Genomic DNA, 25,557 nt, shown 5'->3' on the forward strand with positions numbered 1-25,557 from the left:
GCCAGTCCGCAATTCTTCAAAACAAACCGGTGTTTTTACGGATTATTTACATATAGAGATTGGAGCACTGCATTAGATATTCCCCGTAATAGTGGGTAGTTTCCCAGTTTTAATTGTACAGATGTAATTATGTAGAACTATGTTATTGATTCTCACGTGATATGACCATAATGGTATATATGCTATCATTTAACACATTTATGTAATTTTGTCTTCTATATAACGAATACATATAGAGGCTTTAAGCGATACTTAACTAGATTAAAATTAACGGGTACGTATTTTAGATACAATACCGACGATCAGAACCTTACATCTCTGTGCGTGGAAGGTGAGATTTCCCCGGGATGCTATTTTCATCAATAACATTGTATCCAGTCGTAAATATAAATCCAAAGCTTGTTTTAACCGCTTACAGTAAGAATGTTTTAGGACATGCAGTCTAGATAAATAATTCGATACTCTACCCAACATGTACATGTGCATTTGCATATACATGTACAAATGCATGTGTAATTGACATTTCCTTTAATCTATATATAGGCCTCGTGGGACTATATATACGAATGTTTTCAGGAACCTAATTAGAAGTTTATTACACGAGATCGTTAACTGCACAACAAATATTGATTCTGGTGTCGACTCCCAATCCGGGATGTTCCCGATTCACCCAAACATGGTTTATCGGCGGTAAAATGTAGCATGTTGTTTGCACGACAATTGAATTCGGCAGTAATTCAGCTTCAAAACTGAACTCGTTGAAACTGACTATTTCTCGTGCACTGATTGGTTTCCGATAGCGTTTTTCGGGAAAACTTGTTACACAGTATGTAGGAGTGAATTTCTACATCTTCTGTGGAAAACTTCCTTATTACTTTGATCAATGTAAAAACCAACACAGCATTATGACCAGTTTAGACTCCATTGTAACAGGTGTAAAGGTATCTTTCTTTTCCTGGATTCTATTTCCGATCTCCCAACGTCTGTATACTACATTGTATATATATTGGAATTGACTCTAGAAACCATTTTTTTTAATTCGGAAAAAACATTCGTTGGTTATGAATAATATGTTGTGATACAGTTGTGAATGTATCTTTCTTTTCCTGGATTCTATTTCCGATCTCCCATTGTCTGTATACTACATTGTATATATATTGGAATTGATTCTAGAAACCATTTTTTACAGTAAATTCGGAAAAACCATTTGTTGGTTATGAATAATATGTTGTGATACTGTTGTGAATGTATTTGACGAGCTGACTTCTCTAAGAAAATGTCACCTCGTCCCGAAGGTGATGTTCGGCCGTGTGTGACTATAGTCTACATTTGGTCAAGCTGTGTCATTGTCGGCAATATAGATATTGAGTATATATCATTGTATATTCGGTCATTTTTAACAATAATATTCAAAAAAATAATCAACATAGTGTATTACAGCATGAGATATTTCAACAAAACCATCCCTCTATATAACAATTTCAAAATTCTGTTTTGTCTTTGAACTGTTTGATTCCACTAAAATTAAAAGTATATGATGTAGACTAAGGTTACAAAAATTGATCAAGATACCATCACCACTAAAGGACTATAGTCGAAAAACACTATCTATTCCCCAAAATTACATAATCCTGATCCAAAAATAATCCGACATCTTTACAAACGTCAAATATGACAGCTTCTCGGTCATACTGGATCTTACGAAGAAATATAGGACAAATAAGTAGATAGACAGATGACTACGCGAAGGACGCTGCGATCTGGAATAGTTTCACCTGGAACGTCACGTCTTTGGAATTCCTTACCCGAAGTACGCATGTCCTCAATCGATCATCAATTGTACGATTACATGTATATATCTATATTTATATATACAGCAGGGTGTACCGTAACAAGGTTCTGTAGACCACACATCACGATATACAGACATCGTTATAATTAATTCAAATGTCGTATTCTCCGTTTCAAAACAGGTGTAACGAAGGTATGCCTTTCTACAACATAAAAAGTAAAAAAAAAAAAAAAAAAAAAACGACAGACAGACAGACATAACGAACACACGGATACAATGTATACCTTTTAATGGAGTAACACACGGATACAATATATACCTTTTAATGGAGTAAAACCTGACGTTCATGGCCACAGTAATTAGAGCGAGCATGTCAATTATTCTCGGTTTTTATTGACTGTACAGTGCTGTGTGTATTAGGATAGGAAAACAACAATTGGTTCCCTATATAGAACATGTATTATAAATTTATCTATGTGTTTAGTGTTACGTATCTGTGTACTGTAGTCAAGCAATTTAAATGCTAACACGGCACAATGTTGTAAAAAAAATTCTATTGTTCTATTTGAACGGATATTTTCTCAGTACGGAAGCGTGAAAGGTATTGTATTAAATGTTTTGGTTATCATACTGTCTACTGTCGTACTAGTGTATGTTTCATTATCAATGCTGGCTGTTGACAACTATCGGTTCTTTCAGTCATACTAACGTTTGTTTCTGTTGTTATATCGGTTGCTTCCGTTAAACTATTGTTCGTTTCCGTAATGAAATCGGTTGTTTCCGTTAAACCTTTGTCCGTTTCCGTAATAAAATCGGTTGTTTCCGTTGAACTATTGTTCGTTTCCGTAATGAAATCGGTTGTTTCCGCCATGCAAATTTTCGTTTCCGTAATGAAATCGGTTGTTTCCGTCATACCAATGTCCGTTTCTGTTATACAATCGGTTGGTTCCGTCATGCCAATATTCGTTTCTGTTATACAATCCGTTGTTTCCGTCATGTCAATGTTCGTTTCTGTTATACAATCCGTTGTTTCCGTCATGCCAATATTCGTTTCTGTTATACAATCGGTTGTTTCCGTCATGCCAATGTTCGTTTCTGTTATACAATCGGTCGGTTCCGTCATGCCAATGTCCGTTTCTGTTATACAATCCGATGTTCCGTCATACCAATGTTCGTTTCTGTTATACAATCGGTTGTTTCCGTCATGCCAATATTCGTTTCTGTTATACAATCCGTTGTTTCCGTCATACCAATATTCGTTTCTGTTATACAATCGGTCGGTTCCGTCATACCAATATTCGTTTCTGTTATACAATCGGTTGTTTCCGTCATGCCAATATTCGTTTCTGTTATACAATCCGATGTTCCGTCATACCAATGTTCGTTTCTGTTATACAATCGGTCGGTTCCGTCATGTCAATGTTCGTTTCTGTTATACAATCGGTTGTTTCCGTCATACCAATGTTCGTTTCTGTTATACAATCGGTTTTTTCCGTCATGCCAATGTCCGTTTCTGTTATACAATCGGTTGTTTCCGTCATACCAATGTTCGTTTCTGTTATACAATCGGTTGTTTCCGTCATGTTAATGTCCGTTTCTGTTATACAATCCGATGTTCCGTCATACCAATGTTCGTTTCTGTTATACAATCGGTTGGTTCCGTCATGCCAATGTTCGTTCCTGTTATACAATCGGTTGTTTCCGTCATGTCAATGTTCGTTTCTGTTATACAATCGGTTGTTTCTGTTAAACTATTGTTCGTTTCCGTAATGAAATCGGTTGTTTCCGCCATACAAATTTTCGTTTCCGTAATAAAATCGGTTGTTTCCGTCATACCAATGTTCGTTTCTGTTATACAATCCGTTGTTTCCGCCATACCAATGTTCGTTTCTGTTATACAATCGGTTGTTTCCGCCATACTTTTGTTCGATTCCGTTGTGATATCGGCTGTTTCCGTCATACCTTATGTTATTTCTGTCGGGAGCCACACTCGCTGGAATACACAATGTCATACATGCACACGTAATATAGTGCTTGAGGCGTCCATGTCAATATGAATATGTAAATTTAATCTAATTCTAAAACATTACATTTTTTTACCGGAGAAACTATGCTCGCAAAATCAAGATGTGATTAGAAATATCTGCTTCTCTTTGTTCTAACTTATTGATTAAGATGTTGGCATGAAATGGACAAGCCGGAAGAAATGTTTGAATGTATCGAGAAAATCTCTTTCAACACAAATGCCATTATTCTATATTTAAATTAAGTTCTGCAGACCTCAGTATCACCACTGTACTACATAAAACACATACTTTCCCATGTGATGTAACCATGGTAACGATAATGGAGATATATTAGACAACGTGTAAAGGATACAAATCATAGTCGACAGAATGTTTGGCATCCTATAACAATGTTATGATAGCACTCACACACGACAGACGTTTTGGTGACCACTATTAAATAGATGCTAACGAGCTTGGCAATCAAACGCGATAGCATCATTGAGCAGTGTAGCCGAGATGGCTGGATAGACAGGAGAAGCGTTTCAACGCTGTTAGTAATCACGGTCAGCAATAGCGCTTTATTTGTTGTCCGTCTGAAATGGACTTTTTTTGTCGTGATTCGATCGGAGAGGAGGGATTTACCTCTGGTACAACCTAAGCTAGCAAACGATTTAAAAACAAAACTAGTTGCTGAAAACCTCGTCAGATAGCGGATACATCAGCCTCTCTTTCCAATAACCATATTTTGCAAAATATTGAAACCTTAAATCAGACAGATATACACGCACGTTAAATAGTGAGTGTAACGTATTAAAAACGAAAATATCAAAGTATTGCAATATCTTGTTCTGGGAAATTTATATTGATGGTAGTTTAAGTTGACAAATCATCGAAGATCCGGGGTCTTAGTTCATTGCATGACGGGATATTGTAAGCCGGAATATAGGTCATCCGCAGAGGGATTTGGAACAACATGGTATTTCATCCAATGTTGACCTACAATGTATACGTATCTATAGTTCGATACTGTGATGGCGGGTATCCCGCGAGATTTGAAGATATCACGTGATGTATGTATCATATTCTTGTTATCTATACTACGATTGCCAAGTATCGGGGAGTTTAACTGATCCGGAAATTATATTATTCCGGACTTTTATTTAACAACGGATCCAGTCGGTTGTGATTCCATATGTATTAATTTAGCATACATTGTAAACGTCAGTAGTGAGATAAAGAAGTCGTGTTTTGTACCCGAGAGCGTATCTGGGAGAAAATGAATCCATAGTTTAGGTTTATTGGAAATTATGGGATACATCAATTGTATCACACAATACAAAATGCCTGTCAATGTCTGTATGTTACTGTAACTGTTTACATTACTTCTCTTATGTTTGATTTATTTTGTTGTTAAAACCTTGTGCTGTTTATATCCAGAACATCCGTACATTTCACTCTATTATCTAGTGACGTCACACATCCGTACATCTAATTATATTATCTAGTGTCGTCACACATCCGTACATCTAATTATATCATCTAGTGACGTCACACATCCGTACATTTCACTCCAGTATGTAGTGACGTCACACTTCCGTACATTTCACTCTATCGACTAGTGACGTCACACATCCGTACATTTCACTCCAGTATGTAGTGACGTCACACTTCCGTACATTTCACTCTATCGACTAGTGACGTCACACATCCGTACATTTCACTCTATCATCTAGTGACGTCACACATCCGTACATTTCACTCCAGTATCTAGTGACGTCACACATCCGTACATTTCACTCTATTATCTAGTGACGTCACACATCCGTACATCTAAGTATATTATCTAGTGACGTCACACATCCGTACATCTAAGTATATTATCTAGTGACGTCACACATCCGTACATTTCACTCTATTATCTAGTGACGTCACACATCCGTACATGTCACTCTATTATCTAGGGACGTCACACATCCGTACATCTAATTATATATTATCTAGTGACGACACTAGACAATAAACCGACACTACGATGATTAGTAGTTAGTTTCACTCGTAAATTGATATATGAGGGGTAGAAAGCATAACATAGGCGTTTCTGTCAGCATTTGTATTTAAATATAGTAATGTAGTTAACAATGCATGTATTTGCTGTGATATTTCCACGATCCACCGATTACAAGGAATTACCAAAGACCGGATATTGTGTGCTGAGAGATTTTTTGGCATTTTGGTAGTGCGACGGAAGGCTAGTCTACTTGTGTTCCTCGAAGACACCCAGGGGTCCATTCTTAGAGGTAAACTTAGAACTAATCTCCTATCACTATTAGACTCTTTATGATTCGGCTTCATTATCGGATACTTTCTGTGCCAGAACTCAAAGCTGCTGATTATCGGTTCCAATACCCGTAAACCACACATTATTGTGATGAAAGTAGGCCACGGCCGCCAGGGACAGAGATTACTACACACTATATCTAAATCTATTGAACAAACAGTAAAGATTTCTACGAAAGCACCAAAGTATTTTATCCTAGATTATTCTGTAATCTGTGAGGAACTGCAGTCCCTTATAAAGGTATTATTCAATGAAACATTTCCTTTTAACGCCTAATTAAACGATAAAACAAAATTATAGACCAAAATGAAAAAAAATATTGTTGCACATTATTTCAAATAGATTTTTTGAAAATTGCCTATAAAAATGGCGACCTTGATCAAGCCGTTTAGCGCTGAACCCGTGAGGTGATGGACGTGTTTGTATAGTTTGATAAAAACAACAAAATAATTAATATCTGGATTGATGGCATCAATTTAATACTGAACTTAAAACCATGAAACACTTATCGGATGTATTCTCATACTTGACCTTTGTATAGACTTATCGGATGTATTCTCATACTTGACCTTTGTATAGACTTATCGGATGTATTCTCACACTTGACCTTTGTATAGACTTATCGGATGTATTCTCACACTTGACCTTTGTATAGACTTATCGGATGTATTCTCACACGTACTTACACACGTACAAAAGTAGGTCGTCACACGTACTTACACACGCAGTTCGTCACACGTAGGATTTTTGTACCTTGATGTTGTAAAGGAAAACAAGTTATATTAAGGACCTAATACATTATATAATTACATCCTCGCTGGGTTCGTATAATTGTAGGGCACGGTAACATTATTACGTTCCTGCCATACAAACACACTCAAAAGTACAAAAACGTCAAGCAAACTTAAATTTAAACACAAAACAAGCCTATTAGCTGTTTTCAAACTATTCATTTCGGGGAAACCCATTAAACTTCAGGTTAATGTATTTTGTCGGCTTCATCTACGAAGATACAGTATATTACTCTGGGGGAAATTGATGGATTTTCATTAAAAAAAAACGCGAATATTCGTACTTTAGTCTTGTACTGCAAACAGTACTAGCGGAGACTTTTGGTTAAAGTTCCTAACACGGTCCTTTGGAGATATTTTAAAACTTCTGTCAGACTTCTAGGTAAACGATCACGACTAAATCTCGTTACTATAAATAGTCTCAATATTTACACAGTAACGGAGTGGGAGATAAAAAATAAACACTCATCCATGTCGAGTTAAATTAAATTGTTTTCTTTCTTAAAACTACTCATTGTTTGGAAGTATTGCAAGCTTCAAAACGGATTTGCGTTTATCCGGATACCTTGAAACTACAGGCGATAATTCTGAGAAACTTTAATATCGTTCGCCTCATTAATCCGACCTTACTCGTCAGGACAGATTTACCAATAAAGGATGTGAAGGACAGTTTCTAAAAAGAAATATTTTTGAAAAGTAATATAATCGGTTGAGGTTTTTGGGGGATTTTATTGCAATTACAAAATGTTCTCTTATTTAAGTGATATCAACAAACGACTTATTTCATTAACGCAATTTCAAAAGTTCTCTTCAGTACGCGATTTAATCAGAGAAGGTCTCTTCAGTACGCGATTTAATCAGAGAAGGTCTCTTCATTACGCGATTTAATCAGAGAAGGTCTCTTCATTACGCGATTTTAACAGAGAAGTTCTCTTCACTACGCGATTTTATCAGAGAAGTTCTCTTCACTACGCGATTTAATCAGAGAAGTTCTCTTCACTACGCGATTTTATCAGAGAAGTTCTCTTCACTACGCGATTTAATCAGAGAAGTTCTCTTCACTACGTGATTTAATCAGAGAAGTTCTCTTCACTACGCGATTTTATCAGAGAAGTTCTCTTTACTACGCGATTTTATCAGAGAAGTTCTCTTCACTACGCGATTTTATCAGAGAAGTTCTCTTCACTACGCGATTTAATCAGAGAAGTTCTCTTCATTACGCGATTTTATCAAAGAAGTTCTCTTCACTACGCGATTTTATCAGAGAAGTTCTCTTCACTACGCGATTTTATCAGAGAAGTTCTCTTTACTACGCGATTTTATCAGAGAAGTTCTCTTCACTACGCGATTTTATCAGAGAAGTTCTCTTCACTACGCGATTTTATCAGAGAAGTTCTCTTCACTACGCGATTTTATCAAAGAAGTTCTCTTCACTACGCGATTTTATCAGAGAAGTTCTCTTCACTACGCGATTTAATCAGAGAAGTTCTCTTCACTACGTGATTTAATCAGAGAAGTTCTCTTCACTACGCGATTTTATCAGAGAAGTTCTCTTTACTACGCGATTTTATCAGAAAAGTTCTCTTCACTACGCGATTTTATCAGAGAAGTTCTCTTCACTACGCGATTTAATCAGAGAAGTTCTCTTCATTACGCGATTTTATCAAAGAAGTTCTCTTCACTACGCGATTTTATCAGAGAAGTTCTCTTCACTACGCGATTTTATCAGAGAAGTTCTCTTAACAATGCGATGGCATCAGAGTTCATTTAAAGAGATATTATCAGATAAGTTAACTTAAAGCGATATCATCAGAGATGCTTTCTTAACAACGCGATTTCGTCACAGAAATCCTCTTAACAATGCGATATCATCAGAGAAGTTCTCTTAACAAAACTATATCAATTAAGACGTTCTCTTAAAGTGTTATCATCAGATATGTTCTCTTAGCAATGCGATATCATCAGAGAAGTTCTCAGGCTTATATGATATTTAACTATTATACATTTTGTTTCTACCATTTAAGGATAACTCTTGATCTGAATCATGCTTTAACTGAAAGATACAGCCGCTTATTTAGTTATCTAATACATTGTATATATTTAGCTGAATAGCATTATACTATCTCCAATATATGTAGTATCTATGTCCACACGTTCTAATATTTACCAGTAGTACGCATTATTTCAGGTATAAAACGCTACCTAGTGGGAATTTACAAAGTTCTCAAATTTGAAAGCTAACAAGTCTGTTAGGTTGTACTAATATGTGACAGACACTATAAGGCTAAATAACAAATATATACTTATATATTGTACTTCGTCGATGCCTTGCAATACCAAAGTATACGGAGCGAAAAAGTGTTGTTGTTTTTTTTGTTGTTGTCTTTTTTTATTCGAAAAATAAAATACACCAACTATTCAACTTTTATAATGCATTGCAATACGATAGATTTTGAGTAATTGAACAGCAAAAACTAATGACACTACGAACATTCAGTCAGATACATGTATGTCTTATTTGGCTGAAGGGACTCGTCATGATTCACAATAGCTTGTGATCAACTAGACGCTTCATTTGTACATATACGCTTGCTCAATTCCACATCAATCAAGTGGAGACACATCCTAGCGGGGTTATCTGAATTCCACGAAAGTTAAAAAAAACTACCAAGTATAAGAATGCACACAGCAAATTCACCACAAAATATATGTATTGGAGACTGTCGCTAGTGTTCCTGTGACCCTAACACATTCCATGCAAACTATGATGATATCGAGTTTCGAAGCTCTATGTATAGAGCGTAACGTACTAAAATCAACATTTATATGCAATTACAAAGAGAAAGTATCCAATGCATTATTTGATTTTCTTTCGGGTTCTCTCAATTTTCCGGGTTCTGTTGCTCTTCGCATGGCGCATTGTCGTCCTACGCATGGCGCACTGTCGCGCTACGCATGGCACAGTGTCACCCTTCGCATGGCGCATTGTCGTCCTACGCATGGCGCACTGTCGCGCTACGCATGGCTTACTCTCGCCCTTTGCATAGCGCACAGTCGCCCTCTGCATAGCTACATAACTACATCAAACGAACCAGCATAGGAATGTTTTACATACACTTGTGACATTTTAACCAGGTTTATCGTGAAATAGTGGCAGTGTAACGAAACTTATTTAACATACTGACGGTGTAACGGTTGCCATTGGTAATGGATTGCGGAAGTACGATGTTTTATGCGAATTTGATACTAATTACATAATATTGATGTTGGAGATATACCCGAGGACACCATAAGTTCGGGGATCGTGTATTTGTATGTGCAACATACTGAAAAAAAACACGATTCCGAATATAGATATGTTAAAAGTGCATATAAATAAACTCGTTTTGTTGAACCGAATGTTCCAATTAGTATGGAACTATGACTTTTTTTATCTCGAGATCCGGATACATGTGTGGACACCTGGCCATTAAAGTACAAATATGTCTCGGACTTCCTTTATTTATTTATTTTCAAACTAATGTAGATAGTTCAACTACCCTCAAGCCTTTTTTTTAAACATTTCATTCGCCGAGAACACGGAACTCTTTAGCGAATCAGACCGACAGTTATTTCCGTCAAGTGAAGTATATTTTAGTTTCTAAATTAATTACATCCATACAAATTTCCTCATCAAACAAATGCTTAGCTTTGTATCGACACTCATCAAACACGCACATTCAAACATTGATCTGGTCAATGCTAAACGCAGCGTTCTCCAGAAAACACGGACAAACTCCATATAAGTGTCCTCAAGTTGTCAGCTGCCGGCTGCTGCACTGTGCGCTAGCAGCCATTTTAGATTAACTGTCTTGATCAACCAGACGTTTGAGTCCATCCAAACAACTTGATGACGCAGACATTAATGTTCAACACTTTATGAATATCCCCTACAATGTAATAATGCACACAAGTGCGTATAATTCAGGCTGCCCAGCCAGTTTAACCGTTCGATAATAGGGTTAGTACGAGTAGGGGAACTAATCTGCGTATGATGTCATAACGAAAGTCCTGCCTGATCCTTTTGCTTTGTTTCAACTGCTTGACAGATATTCTATAGTCCTGCAGTAACACCACCACTATTAGACTGGACTTATCTGCGACGAAATCACCGACAGTTTCGTAATATATAGATATACATTGTATGTATGACGTCATCAGACAAAGTACACGTGCGTAAAAGTAAGAACATCTTAAAACTCATTTACAATATACTAAGTTTATGCCATTTAAAAAGGTGATCAAGCTCGCATAAAAGTCATATATACTGGATATTCCTTTGACACATTACGTGTGTGACTTGGCGATGGAATCGTCTTGCCTTTATCGTCGATTCGTCGTCTGTTTCGTCGTCAGAAGTTCCCGTGTAATAAAAACCAAAGCCTATACCATGCCATCGTATTGGTTTAGTTTTTGTTTAAGTGTTTTTACTAAGGTCATATGACGATGTGTGTCGTAAAGACACCTATAGAAGAAAACAAAACAAAGAAAGGAGAAGGACAGAGAAGTGGGGAAGAAAGGAGATTTAAGTTGCAAGTTTTGTAATGGGGCAGAAGTTCTATTTTGGTCTCTCCAGTGTCCCCTAAACAGAAGAAAATCCATGATTCTTCCGGGGCCCACTTTTAGTCTCCTACTACGATCAATATACAGTAGGATTCCAGGGCTCTCCAGCGTCCCTGAACCCATCAGGGCCCCACCACAATTAGTCGTATCTTCCACCCCGACCCATCAGGGCCCCACCACAATTAGTCGTCTCTTCCACCCCGACCAATCAGGGCCCATCACAATTAGTCGTCTCTTCCACCCCGACCAATCAGGGCCCCACCACAATTAGTCGTCTCTTCCACCCCGACCAATCAGGGCCCCACCACAATTAGTCGTATCTTCCATCCCGACCAATCAGGGCCCCACCACAATTAGTCGTCTCTTCCACCCCGACCAATCAGGGCCCCACCACAATTAGTCGTATCTTCCATCCCGACCAATCAGAGCCCTACCACAATTAGTCGTATCTTCCATCCCGACCCATCAGGGCCCCACCACAATTAGTCGTCTCTTCCACCCCCACCCACCACAATTAGTCGTCTCTTCCACCCCGACCCATCAGGGCCCCACCACAATTAGTCGTCTCTTCCACCCCCACCCACCACAATTAGTCGTCTCTTCCACCCCGACCCATCAGGGCCCCACCACAATTAGTCGTCTCTTCCACCCCGACCAATCAGGGCCCATCACAATTAGTCGTCTCTTCCACCCCGACCAATCAGGGCCCATCAAAATTAGTCGTCTCTTCCACCCCGACCAATCAGGTTCTCATCACAATTAGTTTACTCTTACGACATACAGTGTTACAGAACTTTCCCAGCTCCCGTACGGGTTATTTTAGTGGGGCCCTTGTCTAGGTTATTAGATCTGAGGGTCAAAGGACAACGTAACTGTAACCATATCTAGACAACTGCATGGTTCCCGCACGATAATGTGGGTTCCCTTGGGTCCATCAAACTCAAACTTCCTACAGAGTTTTCTATCTGTAATTGCTTGTTTCTGATTGCTTTACATGTTCATCAGACACGAAACCGAAGGGAAACACCACCATCTGTTTAATAAATCGTGAAAGAGTGACATCATCAAAATCTCAAACCCGTATGTATTCACCACACTATTTTTTAAAACTTGCTTAAAAATTGTTTCATAAAACCAATACGTACTGGAAACTCGTTCATATGGCAGCTGTTATGTTCCATTCTTTTATTTCATTATTTCGCCGTGAAATAACTACTTCTAGTAATTTTTCGTAGCGACAAAACGAAATAACGAAAATACTACGCTATTAAGCGATCCGAAACATTTCGCCCAGGTAATTAGTGCTTTGTCTCTCAACAGGGCGAAATAACGATTTTCGCCCCGGAAATCAGCATTGTGTCGCCCCCAGGGGTGAATTCCGAATGCAATAATGATGATTTGCGCCGGGAAATGTGTCAGATTGCAAAATAGCGACATCGAGCTTTCATTATTCGCGTAATTGTTCATTTTATGAGCCATAATCAGTTTATCCAGTCTAATAACCACAGAATGTACATTAACACAACAGCTCAAGACATATGTAAACGGCTTCTATAGTGCTATCATACTGAACTGCATACCTGGATATGACGTTAGACGTTAACACGTAATGATGACGTAACATCGAGTTCAAAATCAGACAGGTGTGAGGATCAGAGAAGCTAGTTTTTCATCTAGAACCAGATACTTTTATTTGAAGTGTTTCAATTCTGTGTATTTTAGTAGGTTTGAAGTACAAATATGCTTAAAGCATTCCCCTATTGAAGACAACTACTACCTAATATGGACATTTCTTAGTCATTAGATTCCTAACGGCCCAACTGCAAAGGTCATTAGGGCCTAAACAGGAAAGAAAACATGTGCATGGATCGAAACAACACTAAACAAACGAAATAAGTAAAACAGTAAACTCACTTATATAAAGACAACGTGGATATGGTATCTCATATCTTATGGTACAGACCTACAGTATTTCCTAGAACATTTTTGTGTTGTCTGCGATATAAACACACGATGTAGGGTCCTTTCACACATGTAATATTAGTCCTGGCAGCCGACCAGTAATAGTGATCTGGATCTATTTTAAGGCCTTATTGAATGACATGCCTATTTCTGCATTTTCTTCACGCTAAACGAACAAATGACGTCCGTCTGATAGGGACGTCGTTGATTCGTACTAAAATGTATAGGCCGTCACATTGATCGGCCCGAGGAACAGATCTCCCTAGCAAAGACAGTTATAGCAGCATCTACGTTACAAATCAAGTAGATGGAAATTAGGATAAATTCTGTCATTAATTCTTCACGGGACTTCGGCGGAGTACCAAACCAGCACCACGCTATCAATCATTGATGATGTAGTACGCCGAGATATTCCAGCGCCCGTGTATCTTACTGCTCTACTCCTCATATGGAAAGATCAGGTTGCGCACCAATGGGGGCTCTATGTTAAACGCCAGTTTTTACTGTCTCTTGACCTCGCACTAAATTTCAGCAAATTCTTCGTTCCGAGATAAACTTCAATTTTCCTGTTTCTTGAAAACGCACTAAATTTGGGCCATTTCTTCATCTCTGCATTAAGCGCAATATTCCTATTTCTTGACCTCGCACTGAATTTGAGCCAATTCTTGGTTTCTTCGTTTAACTTTGTTTTTTTTTCTGTTTCTTGAAAACGCACGTGGTTGTTTTTATCTGTTTGTTTATTGCCCAGGCATTGAATCGGAGACATTTCTCTCTAAAGACCATGATTCCATGAAAATTTGTTTTTCGTGTTTATGAGGGGAAAAAAACATTTATGGCCGGTGCCTTTTTTGAAGGCTGGTAGGATTATGCAGGTAGGTGGATATTTGATAGGGAAATAGGGGAGTTTAACAGGTCAGAATTTCAATTGGTCATCATTCATTCCCATGTCTTTCTATACCAGGTATATTATAAAACTAGACATGTACCTGTGACGATGAAGTCCTTTTGGGGGGATTTGACAGGAACATAAACGAGTTAAGTGATTTATTTAGTGTACAGGCCAGTTTTCGCTTTACACAGTCCTAAACTAAAGTGTATAATAAATCACCTTGGGTCTATATCCCTGCTATTTTGACGATATATAAATACTCTATAGTCTGGAAGAGTGAGTCATCTATCAATGGATGATGTCACTAAGTCAGACAACATAATTTTATAAAGAAATTCAACAGATTTGTTATCAACATTCATGTCGGTCCTACATTCGCTAGGTCTTCGTTTTAAATAAGGGTGTACACACCGACAGGGACAATCACACAGCTAAATATAATACAATACGTCATTCATGGAACAGTCTAACGTCAACTGAATGTTTGATTTTAACGACAATGCATGGTTCTCGACCTAACAGACGTCATGCTATACAAGTATATCTGTTACCTAGTGACTACAGTAATATTGATAATACCGCGATTTGGAGGCCATTCACTAGCTCGGTTAATAAAGGCTTGACGGGAAAGCATATCCACTGGACGGAGAGTTCTATAAATCAGCCGCGTTTGAAAGGATGATACAACGAATTGACTCAGCGTTTTGAATGGCTGTTATGTCTAATGTCATGCATAATTAAGTCAGAGTGATTTTTAAAATACATTCTGTAGATATAGGTACAACATATTCTTTTCTGTTGTTGCTACTGTTTCACATACGTATTTATTTGCAAACAACTTTTTTTGCAGCGATTGCGATTTCTACCAAAATAGGTGGGTATTATTCAACTCCTGCGACATCAATTAATTAAACTCATGAAACTGTTGAATAAATTTACACATGAAATAAACTGTAAATGTGTTTTGATTAGCTAACACGTTGAACTTTGACCGGGTCTACTTTTTAATCACGTGATTCACGGCGTTTTGATTGGCTGACGTGTGACGGTCGCTTCACGCCGTCTCTGAAATGATAACATATAGAAGGTATTTCGCACTTGTTTTTCAGATATTTTTTTGATATCGATTTCTATCAATTTAACGCTTTGAATATAATACACTTGATCATGATTTGTAATAAATTATATTATTTCCACATATTTCTAAAATTGTCAGTTTTACATATTAATTAGCGGCATTTCGCTACGGTCATATCCTTACACCTACAATGTAAATGATATACAAAACACACGGGGGTCAATTCATCCTCAAAGAAGCTTTATAACTGTGGTGAAAGTGATAGTTTTTGTAACTTTGGAAAATAGCTAACGAAACTGAAAGGAATATACACAACAACTACTCATTTTGAAACCTCTATATATCAGCTTATAGTAATCACACTTGTTGATCCGGGTCGAACCGCATGAGGGGTCTTACTGTGGGAGAAAACCGGAGTACTCGGAGAAAACCCACGTGGTCGGGCAGGTGACCCCATACCTTATCACATCCGATCGGGGAATCGAACCCCTGCCGTCTAGATGGAAGACAAGTGCGTTACTTCTGTGCCACCCGATCATCAGTCTATTAACTATCGATTATGGTATAAGACGCTTTGAAATTTAAATCTAACAAAAACTGGTAAATGTTCATGATTCAATAACTTCCGGTTAAATAAGATATCGACGTATGCTAATGAATTTCCGGGTGAACTGAATTATCAGAAATGGCTGATACAGTGTTATCTCTACCAACATAACACTCTTTTGTCTGAAAAAATGGAACAGTGTGTAGGTAAATGTTTATTTCACAAACCATGTAGAGCGGTTATACATGTGATATAGCTTGTTAGTAGCACACTTTCTGGTAGAAAATTCCTGGATATTCAGATAAAACGACATCGATTTTTTTAGAAGTAAAAACTAGATATATGGTTGAATTATGTCTTAGAGCACGAACTTATTTGCATCTTGCACGAATAACAGTGTAACTTGCCAAGATTCTGTAGCAGGGAGACTTTGTCGTGTCCCTATACGCAAACAACCCTTATCTTATCCCGGTCCCGTTGCACTTTTTCCTGTCTGTAAGAATTTGGATATTTGATGTATAAATTGGTATATTTACAGGTTTTGTCAATGCATACACTTTGGTAACAACATAGACTCCTTGGCGGCCGTTTGCTGGTTGGCGTAAGTTCGATTCTGGGCGAGCTGTAAAACTTGGAACTCGGTACCTCGCGATGTTTTCCTTTTTTATTTTGATAGAACGTAATATTTTAGCTAAGAATATCAATATTGCGACCTTATACAATGATTTTACAGACATGACATTGGTATTTGTACAAAACCTAATGTTTGAAGTAGAGAAAAACGGAAGATCATGTAGAGTATGCATACTTATGTAACAACTTGATGTTCCTCTGCATTTTTGCCTGATAAACTGTTCAGTGCCAACCATCAATAGAGACGTTCGTGAGTGTACGTAATCAGGGATTAACCGCCCTTCACATCCGAATCCGGTTAATCCTTTTCCCGATGGAAAGCATGCCACGCTGTTAATACCACATGTAGCTTTACTGATAAACTGTTTTTCGTCCTTGTTATCGTGTTTCTCCGATACATATATATACACTTTGATAATGCACCGCGTCACACAAGGAACTTGGGAATCTGTTTATACGAATTATTGGAGCCGACTACATCACCATTCGGTACATGTAAAAATGACACCCAGCAGGACACCCCACCCGGTCATATCATACGGACTACGGGTAAACTAGTCGTCCCACTCTCGAAATGCTGAGCGCTAAACAGGACTAGCAACCACCATTTTTAAAGACTCTGGTATGTCTCGGGCAAGAAGGCAGATTTGGTTTGGTTTATTTTTAACGTTTAACGTCCTTTAAACAGCCAGGGTCATTTAAGGACGTGCCAGGTTTTGGAGGTGGAGGAAAGCCGAAGTACCAGGAGAAAAACCACCGGCCTACGGTCAGTACCTGGCAACTGTCCCACGTGGGTTTCGAACTTTCATCCCAGTGGTGGAGGGCTAGTGATAAAGTGTCAGAACAACTTAACCACTCGGCCACCGCGGCCCCTTCAAGAAGAAAGTTTCAAAAGCCTTCCTCACAGAGGCGAACGCTAAACCTAAAGACCAAAAGTGAGGCATTGTCAAGGGAGACATAAGAAAGAAGAATTTTTAAAACAAAAAAACGAAAAGATAAGATCCAAAATTAAGTCACCTCTTAAGATCATGCAATAGGACAGCAGGTAAAATCCTTACGCCCTACTTGCAGGGCAAGTCGAGGAGACACCTATAAAGGCAAACAAAGCACAGAAAGACAGAGAAGTGAGGATAGAAAGGACATATTTAAGATATCAAGTGTTGTAATGGTGGCAGAAGATCTATTTTGTCTCTTCAATGTCCCCTAAATAGAAGACACGGAAGAAATACTCGACCCTTAAGGGCCCCACTTTTAGTCGCCTTCTTCGATGTCAACATACAATAGGAAACAGCGAGACTTATTCTACATGGCTCTCCTATGTCCCCTTAACAGAAGGCATCGGCAAAAATACACCAGACCCAGCAGGGGGGTGGGGGGGGGGGGGGGGGCACAGTTAGTCGCCTCTTACGACATGTAACGAGGTACAGCATGCATTTCCCCGTTCCTACACGGGTTGTCAAAAACGGTAACAACAAAGAAACATTTTAAACTAGACACTGAATCGGTTGACCATATCAAATCGTTTTACATTGAATCACCACAGTAAAACCTGTCAAAGTTTATCGTAGCGAAGTATTCTAGATGGAAATAATTATTTGACTCTTCTCCCATGGCCAAGTTACGGCGATATCTATGGTTTGTCGAAAGATGGCATAGTACCCGTGCCGGAGGCGTTACTCTTCCATTATAGAAAATATTATCAGACCACAGTGCCCTCCAAAAGAAGGAAATATTTTTAGTACATGACACTTAAATTTCACTTTGCTTCTTTCAGTATTCAAATGAATATGTCACCACCGGAGGGCGTATAAAGTGTCAAGTCATGTTCGTCGTCTGCGCCCAGCACAACAGTATACATACCTGACTCTCTATGTTAATGTAAATTAAGTATTTTCAACTGTTAATCGGTCAATATTTTTCAATGGTTAAATAACAGTTACGTCATAACAGATTCATGTTTAATCTCGCGCCAAATTTGATAGTGACCGGAGGAGCGGGCACTATCGCCTCAAAGTACATTGTACGTATCAATGTGTGTAGCCAATGGGAAGTCAGCATTGTGTCATGTGATGTACTAGTTTGAAATCAAGCGCATGCTTTTCAGATTATGACAGCTTTAATGTAAATGTTATTCGAGTTGAAAAAGACTGTTACAAGGATTAAAAAGGTGGAATTCCTGATCGAGTCGTCATTTAGATTTGTGTAGCAGACAATGGACATGATTTGAATTAATTCAGACACACGATCGATGTTTCAGGAATAACGGATCATATTTCTCTCGACATGGGCTGTTTTAGTGCAACTATACAATCCCCATACGTCTCGGTACGATTTCGTTTTTATTGTTTAACGTACTATCAACAGCTAAGGCCATTTATGGACGGTCTCCCCTGTGTGCGAGATGCATGGGTGTGGTGAATGTTTGTGTTTTGGGAGGCTGTGGTATGTCCGTGTTTGTCTCCTTGTGATAGCGCGGAATTGGTGCCGACTTAATAGTGCTACCTCACTGAAGTATACTTCCGAAGACACCCAGCAGGACACCCCACCCGGTCACATTATATTGACAACGGATGCAGTGCATATTACACATGATGAAGTACCATATACATGTACATTGTACATGTATCCTTAACGGATCTTTGTGATGAAATATATAGATGGAAAGATTACAATTTTGGATGTATTTCTAGATTCCTGTTCAATACTTCTACATTGCCACCGGGTAGTGTATAGTGAGTACTTCTGCTGTCATACACACAACCCTTTAACAAACACCCGCTATACCTTGAAACCCGGAAGTCCTGACGAGGAAACCACGTCGTTGTAGGCGACAATGGCAATTATGAGCTTACGATTACATCATCCCTGTTTAACAGATCCAGCTTCCGTAACTCACCGTATGTCTCTATTTACACGTCTACTGAGTAATGTTCATGTGTGACGTAAATTATGTAACGGTCAAGATAGACTCCCAGTATTTTCAACAATATTTCACTAAAAGGTTTGGAATGTATCCAAACAACTATTTTACATAAACATGTTCAAAGCTGGACATATATATCAGAAAAGGGAAATTTAAAAAGGTAAGCACCAGAACAACACTCAAAGAGGAGGTCAAATGGGCCTGTATCGCTCGCATGATCTGCACATTATGAAGTGAATTTTTTGACGGAAGGTACAATTAAGTCCTACAGAATTTCACAGCCGATAAGGGTTATTGATGTAGACCTCAAATTCATGTATATTCATTTCGGTAACTGACACATGCCAAATATCAACCCTGAAATATATTCATGAACAAAGCATCAGGGATTTTCATGTAACTCACCCCTATGACCTTGAAAGAATGTCAAGGTAATTCACAGACGTGCCTGTTGTTCACCCAAGCATGATACTGGCAAAATGCAATGACCTTGGTAATGATCCTGTGCAGTTGTCATTGAGAAGAAGCTGTTTAAAATAGTAACATATTTGACCCATGTGACCTTGAATGTAAGTTGTTCTTTTGAACAAACTTCAGTGGTAACCGTTCATCTCTGCCTCGGACTGTCCCAGTGCCATGATCATATGTCATTCGGTCATTGAGAAGTTGTATCAAACGAAAAATTCACGCCGGACGGACGACGGACGCCATGTTACGGCATAAGCTCACTTTCCATTCCAGAAGGGGTTTTAAGAGAAATCAAAACACTCGAATATCAATAAATAGACCAATCAATAACAATGAATTGTTGACAAGAGTTTTTTCCGATGCCTATTGTTCATTCTGTTACCTATTGTTCATTCTGTTACCTATTGTTCATACTGTTATCTATTGTTCATTCTGTTATCTATTGTTCATTCTGTTATCTATTGTTCAGTCAGTTACCTATTGTTCATTCTGTTACCTATTGTTCATTCTGTTACCTATTGTTCATTCTGATATCTATTGTTCAGTCAGTTACCTATTGTTCATTCTGTTATCTATTGTTCATTCTGTTATCTATTGTTCATTCTGTTACCTATTGTTCATTCTGTTACCTATTGTTCATTCTGTTATCTATTGTTCATTCTGTTATCTTTTGTTCATTCTGTTACCTATTGTTCATTCTGTTACCTATTGTTCATTCTGTTATCTATTGTTCAGTCTGTTATCTATTGTTCATTCTGTTATCTATTGTTCAGTCAGTTACCTATTGTTCATTCTGTTACCTATTGTTCATTCTGTTACCTATTGTTCATTCTGATATCTATTGTTCAGTCAGTTACCTATTGTTCAGTCAGTTACCTATTGTTCATTCTGTTATCTATTGTTCATTCTGTTACCTATTGTTCATTCTGTTACCTATTGTTCATTCTGTTATCTATTGTTCAGTCTGTTACCTATTGTTCATTATGTTACCTATTGTTCATGCTGTTATCTATTGTTCAGTCTGTTACCTATTGTTCATGCTGTTATCTATTGTTCAGTCTGTTATCTATTGTTCAGTCTGTTACCTATTGTTCATTCTGTAATCTAGTATATCTTTTATATTGAAACCTTTTACATCCTGAACAAGGCTTTGAACGGTTTTAAACAAGACGTACATGTAGTGTCCAAAAACAACAATCTTAAACAAAATCACCAAAGGCTACTTATCCTGAATGTAAACATGTCTCCAATACGAGCTCATATCGTTAATTCATCCCAATCAAATTATAGTACAATTCGACACTATTCTGTACATATCGAACGTCAAAGTACGAAAGGACAACGCACAGCTATGTTTAAAAAAAACCCACAAATATGATTACTATTAAGCATTTACATCTCGTACGTGTATGTTTAGCACAAACGAACACACACTTAGTTTCTTTCTGTGACAAGAGATCTACGTGAATGGATCAGAGATGCAATTTCAAAGTGCAATTTATCTGAAAATAGCTTTAAATGATTCTCAATATAGACACGTCATTCCTAAATTCGCAAACTTATTAGAAGTCGGTGTTTCTTTTGACGTGTTATTGTCTATAACAGAAATACAACAATTATACATAGGAAACAGTACATACCGTACGATGAAATAATCCTGGATCCCTCCACTCCTAACAGAACAGATGTTGATCGTCCAGCAATGCTAGACAAAAGTAATCGATAAACTTCTCATGCGTCAACCAATTTCAAGGTTGTATTAACACACGACTCTTTCGACAAATCTCGTTACATGAACGAATAGATCCACATATAGTACGAATATATATATATCATACGGAATCAGTATTTGGTACAATTGTTAAGTGCGGGTATTCCTCGCTCCCACTGCTAGCTTGTAGTCAGCACAGCAGAACCTCTGGGGGAGAGCGAACTGACTCTATCATACAGCCTGTACCTACTGTATTGAATATGTAATGAATTGCAAACACTTTTATGAATCCATAAACACAGTGGGTGTGCATGTGTATCAGCGGTCACATGGGAGACGTGCTCTTATTATAGTGTACACAAAATTCACATTCCCGTCAACTCCCATTTATCGATACGTCATGAATGACCGCCGCGCTGTCTGTATCGGATCCGGCTTTACCCAGATGGTCACCGCCCCGTGCTTAAAGGTCGTGGTCGCTATAGACAGGTATTATGTAATGCCTCGCAGTGCAGAAACCCGACCTCTGAATTGATATCCGATGTTATGACACTTACATCCGTAATAGAGCAGGTGTTCGTGACAGATCTGTAGGTAAACGCCTTTCTCGTCATATACTGTAGATTTACGGCGTACTGTAATGTGTACGCGGAAGCTCAGTTTACCTGGTAATATCGATAGACATGCTATTAAGAGATATAGATATATTTTTAAACTGCAGAGTTGAGGGGCCGCGATAAATCAGTTGGTTTGAGAACACTCTTATCAACCTCAGGTAAAGATCTACGGCGTGTGATTTCCTCTGGGAAATGGTTGCGTCTTTTGATGAGAAACTTTATCCCAATTGGTCATGATAAGTTGTCAATGTAGCAGGCCTCTCATTTACAGTTCAGTGAGGTAGTCACCAGCTACCACAAGGATGTTACGCCCTAAAATGACCCTCGCTATTAAGGGAGTGATAAACATACAGTATGTAACACAGTATATAATAGTTTTATACGAGTTATGATAAATGGACGTTCTAACCAGGTAGAACATCTGTCATTCTACAGCTAAGAAGCAATAGAAGCACCAATAACAGGTGGGTTTTGATCACTTTTTAGAGTGAAAAAGATGGTCCGTTTAGACAGGTATATAACATCGTGTCGTATAAGACAGAGATAGGTCATGTTAGACAGGTTTTCCATACTGTGTGAAGTATGAAGTAAGGAGAGGTGTCCTTTTAGGTAGGAATATCATGTGGGACAATGTAAAGACCAATACTGTATTATCTAAATGAATGCTACTTTCCACACAAACAGTGTACGTGTTAAAAGTATCGCAACGTTTCAAGAGCGACTGGTCCCTTTGTCAAGCTATGACAGGAGTAAGCGATTTGTATCAAAGATGTGACGAACATGTATATTTTTCATGTAACTCGAACCAGGGCGGTTTGCGATCGATAGAGAGAGTATGTACACTGCCTCAGGTAGGCTATACAGGTAGGGTGTAGATCTAGCCCCCTTCCCTGTTATATCTGATAAGGTCATACATATGACTCAGCTGGTGTCACACCCTCGTCTCTATTCATGTTCTGACTTTGTCTTTTGTGGATGGCATCTTTGATCTGTCTTGTTTTGATTTTTCCCCATTTCAATTATTTTGCCATTGTCCCAATCTATGACGTGATTTTCAACATTTTCGTTACATCGTTGAACAGGTAAACAATACAAATTGCTCACTCTGCCGTAACCTCACAAAGGAACCAGTTGATCTTGTCCATACAGCTGAAGTTGGTGTCTGACATCAAAATTAAGCAAGAAGGCTAAATATACATTCCTCATTTACTATGATGTTACTCTTGTTTCCTTCCACCTCCATATTTGCTGTGCTAACAGAAATGTAAATACTGGTGCAATATTTATTTTTTTGTTTTATTTTAAAACCTTCCCCATCAAGAGCCAGGGTCACAAAGAGATCCATTTTGTCTTCGAAATTTCGACCAAATGACCTTGACCTATAATCAAGTGAGGGGCTGCGATAGCGCAGTTGATTAGAGTGTTGACCTCATAACCTCAGGTGAAGAATTAAGGTTAGTGGTTCGTTGCTCTCTACCCATGGCGGTTTGTATTTGTAAGATAAAAGACAGACACTACAGAAATACACTTAATCCTAACTGCTCTGGGTGGTATGCGACAGGTAGCCACTGACTACAACAAGGAGTTCCATGTCTCAACATAACACCAGCTCTGATAAACCCAACAAACACACTATAATCCAATGACCTTGATCTGTCGTCATTCGACTTCAGACCAACTTTGCTTCATAATATCAGAACAAAATGTCCATCACTAAAAAGATATCATTTGCCATGACATTGACCAAATGTTCTTTACTTTAAATCAGTTGATTTCCTGATAAATTTCGACTAATTTTACTTCAGAATGTCAACACAAAAGGTTCATCAGTGAAAAGACAACATAAATTGAACATTGACCACTGACTCATTAACCTTGACCCTTAGTTGACTCCTTTTTTTAAATTATAACAATCATTACTGCAAAGTGTCATAACAAAATGTTCAACAGTTAAAAAGCTACGAAATTTGACCTGGACCTTTGACCTTTGAACCGATGACCTTAACTTTTGATCAAAAGACTTTTTTTTTAATTTCTGAACATCTTTTTTTCATAATGTCATTATGACATGTTCATCAGTGTAAAGCTACAAGTGTGACCTTGACCTTTGTTCAGTTAACTCGTTGATTAATTCTGAACAACTTCATGGTGTCACAACAAAATGTTTGTCAGTGAAAAGATGCAAAATTTGACCTTTGTCTTTGAACCTGATGATCTTGACGTTTTAGCCAAGTGTGCATTTTTGTGAGATAAACACCTTGACCATTTTTTATGGGAATCGGTCAGTAAATATCAAAGTTATAAACAGTAGTAAAATGTGTCAGCGGACGGACAGACTTAGTGACTACTATAGGGCACCCGTATCGTCGATACTGGGCCCTAATTACTGGACCAAAAAAAATGCTACCTGCTAGTAGGGCAGTTATTTTACCTCCGGCCCCTAATGCATAATAGTGAAAATAGGCTTTAGTTCCAAACAACTTCCCTCTTCCTAATGTCTCTAACGACACCGCCCCAGTGGGGAAGGCTTTTGGCTCTGTGCCCTGGTCGAGACATACCAGAAAATGGTAGTTTCGATTCTTGTCTATCGCTCGACATTCTGGGAAACGATTAAGTTGGCATCTGTTCGCGATATTAAAATGGGACAAAAACAAAATACTGCAGCCTTCAAAACACCCACTCACCACACGCATTCATCTCGCCCACAGGGGAGGTGATCCTTAAATGACCATAGTTGTTGATAGGCCGTTAAACAATGCCAAACAACCCCACAAAATGAAAACTTGTCAATTTTACCAAACAATTCCGCTTTGCCTTTTATATTGCCTGTATCCAACATTTCCTAAAAGTTTCAAACTAAACGATTGGTATCATTGGCTTAGTGGCCAATACATGCCCATTCTTCATAATGTCTCCCTTGACACTGCCTCACTTTTGACATTTAAATTGAGCGTTCGTTCGTGTAATGACGGCTATGGTTTTGTCCCCTGGCCGAGACATGCCAGAGTATATAAAAATAGCAATTGACACTCCTGTACAGCGCCCCGCGTTTTGGGAAATGGGCAACTAGTTCACCTGCTGTCAGTATAATGTGACCGGGTGGAGTGTCCTGCTGGGTGTCTTCGGCAGTATGCTTCAGTGTGACAGCACTAAGAATTCGGAATCAATTCCGCGCTATCACGATGAGACAAACACAA

The 25,557-nt window shown here is 38.3% G+C and overlaps 1 protein-coding gene across 1 annotated transcript in view; it reads right to left on the bottom strand.

Moving 5' to 3' along the window:
* LOC117339399 overlaps positions 1–22,223 on the bottom strand; it is a 66,399-nt gene extending 44,176 nt beyond the window's left edge. The window contains exon 1 of the mRNA XM_033900961.1: positions 21,673–22,223. The gene's annotated coding sequence lies outside the window, so the exon portion shown is untranslated. The remainder of the gene's footprint in view (positions 1–21,672) is intronic.
* Positions 22,224–25,557: the final 3,334 nt, after the last annotated feature.

The sequence above is a fragment of the Pecten maximus genome, chromosome 12, assembly GCF_902652985.1.
Source record: "Pecten maximus chromosome 12, xPecMax1.1, whole genome shotgun sequence".
Taxonomy (NCBI): Eukaryota; Metazoa; Mollusca; class Bivalvia; order Pectinida; family Pectinidae; genus Pecten; species Pecten maximus.